At 43.5% G+C, this 5,875-nt stretch overlaps 1 non-coding gene across 1 annotated transcript; it reads right to left on the bottom strand.

Annotated features, from left to right (window-relative positions):
* Positions 1 to 5,350: 5,350 nt before the first annotated feature.
* LOC112760031 (small nucleolar RNA R71) lies at positions 5,351 to 5,454 on the bottom strand. Its single transcript, XR_003180489.1, has one exon. It is a non-coding gene; the product is annotated as a small nucleolar RNA R71 (small nucleolar RNA).
* Between the last annotated feature and the right edge of the window lie 421 nt (positions 5,455 to 5,875).

Here is a 5,875-nt window from a genome sequence, read left to right as displayed (position 1 = left end):
GAGCGTTGCAACGGGCAGGGCGTTGCAACGTTGCTGGGGGTTCACGGATGCGGACGTGCAACGTTGGCTGGCGTTCAACGGAGGGTGCGTTGCAACGGATGCTGGTAGGCATCGTGGCTGGTTTCGTTGCAACGGAGGCACCCGCCGTGCACGATGGCTGGGTTGCAACGAAGGAGCCAAATTTTCATATCTCATAATTGGCTCGTGCATTTTTTCTAAAATTTTGAGGGAACCTTGGTAATATTATGTGAAGGCTGCACAAAAAAATCCAGGTCAAAAATCGCACGTTTGCTCCGTTTTCATTTTTTTTGAATTTCCAGCTTTCCGGGCGGTAAAAAAATCGGCAAAAAAAATCGGCACGGTGTAAATTCACCAAATTTGGGGATGGAAAGATCTTATTTTCTAGAGGTTGTTTGCAAAAAACGGCGTCAAATTCGACCTCTAGAGCACTTTCCTTGAGTATGTCTCCTCACGGAAAAGGACGTCTACCCGTGGCACTTTGGTAATGGCTCGGCAGCCTATATAGGGGGAGGGGTGTCATGCTGCTGAAACTCGAGTTGCCCAAAGGCTTGCTGGGCGCAATGCCAGCAAGATGCACGTTGCCTTGCCATCCCCTAGGCACACTAGCAAGCACGTTGTGGTTGTGGTGTGCCGCCGGGCTCCCCCGCCCCCACGGAGGCACCCGCCGTTGCAACGATGGCTCGGAGCGTTGCAACGAAGAGCCAAATTTCATATCTCATAATTGGCTCGTGCATTTTTTCTAAAATTTTGAGGAACCTTGGTAATATTATGTGAAGGCTGCACAAAAAAATCCAGGTCAAAAATCGCACGTTTGCTCCGTTTTTCATTTTTTTTGAATTTCCGGCTTTCCGGGCGGTAAAAAAATCGGCAAAAAAAATCGGCACGGTGTAAATTCACCAAATTGGGGGATGGAAAGATCTTATTTTTCTAGAGGTTGTTGCAAAAAATGGCATCAAATTTTGACCTCTAGAGCACTTTCCTTGAGTATGTCTCCTCACGGAAAAGGACGTCTACCCGTGGCACTTTGGTAATGGCTCGGCAGCCTATTATAGGGGGGAGGGGTGTCATGCTGCTGAAACTCGAGTTGCCCAAAGGCTTGCTGGGCGCAATGCCAGCAAGATGCACGTTGCCTTGCCATCCCCTAGGCACACTAGCAAGCACGTTGTGGTTGTGGTGTGCCGCCGGGCTCCCCCGCCCCTCACGGAGGCACCCGCCGTTGCAACGATGGCTCGGAGCGTTGCAACGAAGGAGCCAAATTTTCATATCTCATAATTGGCTCGTGAATTTTTTCTAAAATTTTGAGGAACCTGGTAATATTATGTGAAGGCTGCACAAAAAAATCCAGGTCAAAAATCGCACGTTTGCTCCGTTTTTCATTTTTTTGAATTTCCGGCTTTCCAGCGGTAAAAAAATCGGCAAAAAAATCGGCACGGTGTAAATTCACCAAATTTGGGGGATGGAAAGATCTTATTTTTCTAGAGGTTGTTGCAAAAAACGGCGTCAAAATTCGACCTCTAGAGCACTTTCCTTGAGTATGTCTCCTCACGGAAAAGGACGTCTACCCGTGGCACTTTGGTAATGGCTCGGCAGCCTATTATAGGGGGAGGGTGTCGTGCTGCTGAAACTCGAGTTGCCCAAAGGCTTGCTGGGCGCAATGCCAGCAAGATGCACGTTGCCTTGCCATCCCCTAGGCACACTAGCAAGCACGTTGTGGTTGTGGTGTGCCGCCGGGCTCCCCCGCCCCCCACGAGGCACCCGCCGTTGCAACGATGGCTCGGAGCGTTGCAACGGAGGAGCCAAATTTCATATCTCAGAATTGGCTCGTGCATTTTTCGTGAAATTTTGAGGGAACCTTGGTAATATTATGTGAAGGCTGCACAAAAAAATCCAGGTCAAAAATCGCAGGTTTGCTCCGTTTTTCATTTTTTTTGAATTTCCGGCATTCCGGCGGTAAAAAAATCGTCAAAAAAAATCCACACGGTGTAAATTCACCAAATTTGGAGGATGGAAAGATCTTATTTTTCTAGAGGTTGTTGCAAAAAACGGCGTCAAAATTCGACCTCTAGAGCACTTTTCTTTAGTATGTCTCCTCACGGAAAAGGATGTCTACCCGTGGCACTTTGGTAATGGCTTGGCAGCCTATTATAGGGGGGAGGGGTGTCGTGCTGCTGAAACTCGAGTTGCCCAAAGGCTTGCTGGGCGCAATGCCAGCAAGATGCACGTTGCCTTGTGATGCCAAGGCATCATAGGCTAGTTTCACTAGCATTTTTCTGTTAGTTTTAGTTGTTTTATGCATTTTCTTGAGCTTAAAGTAACCAAAAATGGTTAAATGAAGAACAAAGCAATGAACCATCCAAACAACATGATTTTGATGCATATTCCATGAGTTTTAGTTATAATACTTAAATGCTATGAATGGAAGATTTCTCATGAAATTTTGCAAGACTTTGATGCAATTGTTTGGATGATTTCAGGGAAGAAGAGGCTAGGCAAGGAAGCAACAAAATCAATAAAGGAAGCTTGAATATCACATGTGGAGTTTAAGTTCCAGTTTAAGCCTAAACTAGAGCTTAAACGCCAAAAATCATGAAGGATAAGAAATGCTGGAATTGAAGTTTATCCTCCAGTTTGACCTCAAACTGGAGGTTAAACGCCAGAATGAGTATGCCACCCAGGGAGGAGTTCCACGTTTAACCTCCAGTTTGACCTCAAACTGGAGGATAAACGCCAGAACCAGGAAGAGTACCAGGGAGCCATTCCACGTTTAAGCTCCAGTTTGACCTCAAACTGGAGCTTAAACGTGTTCGACAGCTTTTCTACTCCAGGGTTGCTCTCTCCATTTCCACGTTTAACCTCCAGTTTGACCTCAAACTGGAGTTAAACGTGTTCGACACCTCCAGGGCTATCATTCTAAGCTTCCACGTTTAACCTCCAGTTTGACCTCAAACTGGAGGTTAAACGTGTTCGACCTCCAGTATGCCTCCACCCTTTTCCACGTTTAACCTCCAGTTTGACCTCAAACTGGAGGTTAAACGTGTTCGACCTCCAGGGCTGCCCTTCCTATTTCCACGTTTAAGCTTCAGTTTAACCTTAAACTGAAGCTTAAACGTGCTTCTACAAAAGGCCTCACTGGAAGTGTCTGGCGTTTAAGCTGCAGTTTAAGCTTAAACTACAACTTAAACGCCACTCTTGGAAAAGGTTCTGGGCCAAAAATATTGTGATTTAAGTTAGTCTTTGAGCACAAAATTAACTTAAACTTACTTTGGTATGAAACCCAATTGAATATCATGGTTTATGGGATTGGGCCTGAAGGATTGATGAGTTTGAAATTCAATTTATTGAGTCATGTGTCATTATTTGATTATCACTAAGTTGGCTCAATAAATGTTACAGGATTTGGATCAACAACCTCATCAAGATTATGGATCATAAACCCAAGGCAAAAGGAAAGCAAGGAGAGGCCTCAAAGCCCAAGAAGCACAACTGAAGCTCAATATAGAAAGTGTATAAATAGGATAGAAGTTAAGTTAGAGGGACTTTTACTTTCACTTTTAGCTAGTTTCCTTTTCTTTGTAATTGAATTCAGAGCTATGATTCACTAAACCCCCTTCATTGGGTTAGGGAGCTCTATTGTAATTCAATGAATCAATAATAGTTTATCTTCTTCTTCAATCTTTTCTCTTGAATTTTGTTAGAAAGCTTCTCGATCTAATTCCATTGAGTAGTTGTCTTGGGAAAGAAACTACTCATACTTGGAATCCTTCGGAGCCTTGGGAAAGGAATGGAGGATTCATGCTAGAAAGCTTTCTCACAGTGGATTGGATTGGGGTTTGGATGGATATTGTGACATGTAATCCTACCAAATTGTGGTTCATGAAATTGTGTGGTATAATCAGTGATAAAGCATCATCTCTTCTTATGAACATTTAAACCAAGGGATTGGGAATTTGTTTGTTTTTAGAGAGCATTGGTGAGCCAAGGAATTGGGATCCAATCATATAAGATTGCCAAGCAAAATCAATGAACGCATTGGTTGAGGAAGAGATAAACATGTTTTGATTCGGAGATCTCAATATCTCCTATAACCCAATGAATTCCCCAATTCTGATTTCCACTTTCTCTTTACATTCTGCTACTCAATTCATGCAATCACCCCCATTCCCTTTTAATTTCAGCAATTTAGTTTCTGCTCTTTAATTCATGCAATTTAAGATTCCGCCATTTCAATTTCTTGTCATTTACTTTTCCCGCCATTTTACATTCCGCAATACTCATCTCAATCTTGATTCCGCTCAACTAGAACACACTTCTAATCCGAATTGCTCACTCAACCAATCCTTGTGGGATTCGACCTCACTCTATTGTGAGTTTTTACTTGACGATAACCGGTGCACTTGCCGGAAGGAATTTTGCCGATCGTGCAATTTCCTAAATCGTAGCATAACTAGTTTATGCGCATCAAGTTTATGGCGCCGTTGCCGGGGATTGGTTTTCGATTGACAATTCTCAAATTGGAAGCTAACTAGATTGAGCAATTTTCTCTTGCTTTGTTAATTCTGTCCAAGATACTTGTTGAATTTTAATTTCTGCACTTGGTTACATGCTTTCCTTCTTTATGCCTTTAAATTCATGCAACTAACTCACTGACTCACTAACTGTTTGAATTAATTCCTCAATTGAGCTAACCATACTCTTCCATTAACCAAGAGTATTTCACTTGTTTGTGTTTGAGCTGTGTTCTTGTATGACAGGTAGGAGAGGAGAGACATCAACTCCTCCATATACCGAACCAGAAAGGACCCTTCATAGACTTAGAAGGGAAGCAAGAGGGAAGAGAGTAGTGGGAGAAGAGGAATCTGAAGGAGAATCTGAGGACAATTTTGAGGAAGCTTTAGATCTCAACATGGATAGAGAAGTTCACAACCATGAGAGAGCTGATGGAAACGATGCCATCCCTGAGAGGAGGGTTCTTAGTTCATACATAAACCCAACCTCTGGGAATTGTGGTAGTAGCATCCAGAAACCACCCATTCAAGCCAACAATTTTGAGCTCAAGCCACAGCTAATATCACTAGTGGAGAATCATTGTTCCTTTGGAGGAAGTGCTAATGAAGACCCAAACCAACATCTCACAAAATTCCTGAGAATTTGTGACACTGTGAAGTCCAATGGAGTCCAGGAAGATGCCTATAAACTGCTTTTGTTCCCATTTTCACTTAGGGACAAAGCAGCTAAGTGGCTGGAATCATTCCCAAGGGGGAGTCTAACAACATGGGATGAGGTGGAAAGCAAGTTTCTGGCACGTTTCTACCCTCCACAAAAGGTCAATAGGCTTCGATCTGAGGTTCAGACTTTTAGACAACAAGATGGTGAAACTCTCTACGAGGCATGGGAGAGATTCAAGGACTTGACAAGGAAATGCCCACCAAACATGTTCCATGATTGGGTGCAACTGCACATCTTCTATGATGGGCTCTCTTATGAATCAAGGAAGGCTGTAGACCATTCATCAGGAGGTTCATTGAACAGGAAAAAGACTGTGGAAGAAGCCATTGAAGTGATCGAGACAGTGGCTGAGAATGAGTACTACTATGCATCAGAAAGGCACAACACTAAGGGAGTCATGGAGCTGAACCATGTTGATACAATTCTAGCCCAAAACAAGGTGTTTGCCAAGCAACTAGCAGAGCTTACCAGGCAAATAGAAACAAAGCAAGTGGCTGCAATACACACACAAGATCAAGAGGAAGTAGGCATTGAAGGAGGTGATTGGGATGAGGTTAACTATGTGGGAAACCAACAAAGGCAATCATATGATCCACATTCCAACACTTACAACCCAGGCTGGAGAAAC

This window comes from Arachis hypogaea, chromosome 16 (assembly GCF_003086295.3).
Source record: "Arachis hypogaea cultivar Tifrunner chromosome 16, arahy.Tifrunner.gnm2.J5K5, whole genome shotgun sequence".
NCBI classification, from domain to species: domain Eukaryota; kingdom Viridiplantae; phylum Streptophyta; class Magnoliopsida; order Fabales; family Fabaceae; genus Arachis; species Arachis hypogaea.
The sequence above is the reverse complement of the archived record's forward strand: the minus strand, read 5'-3'. Positions and strand labels throughout refer to the sequence as shown.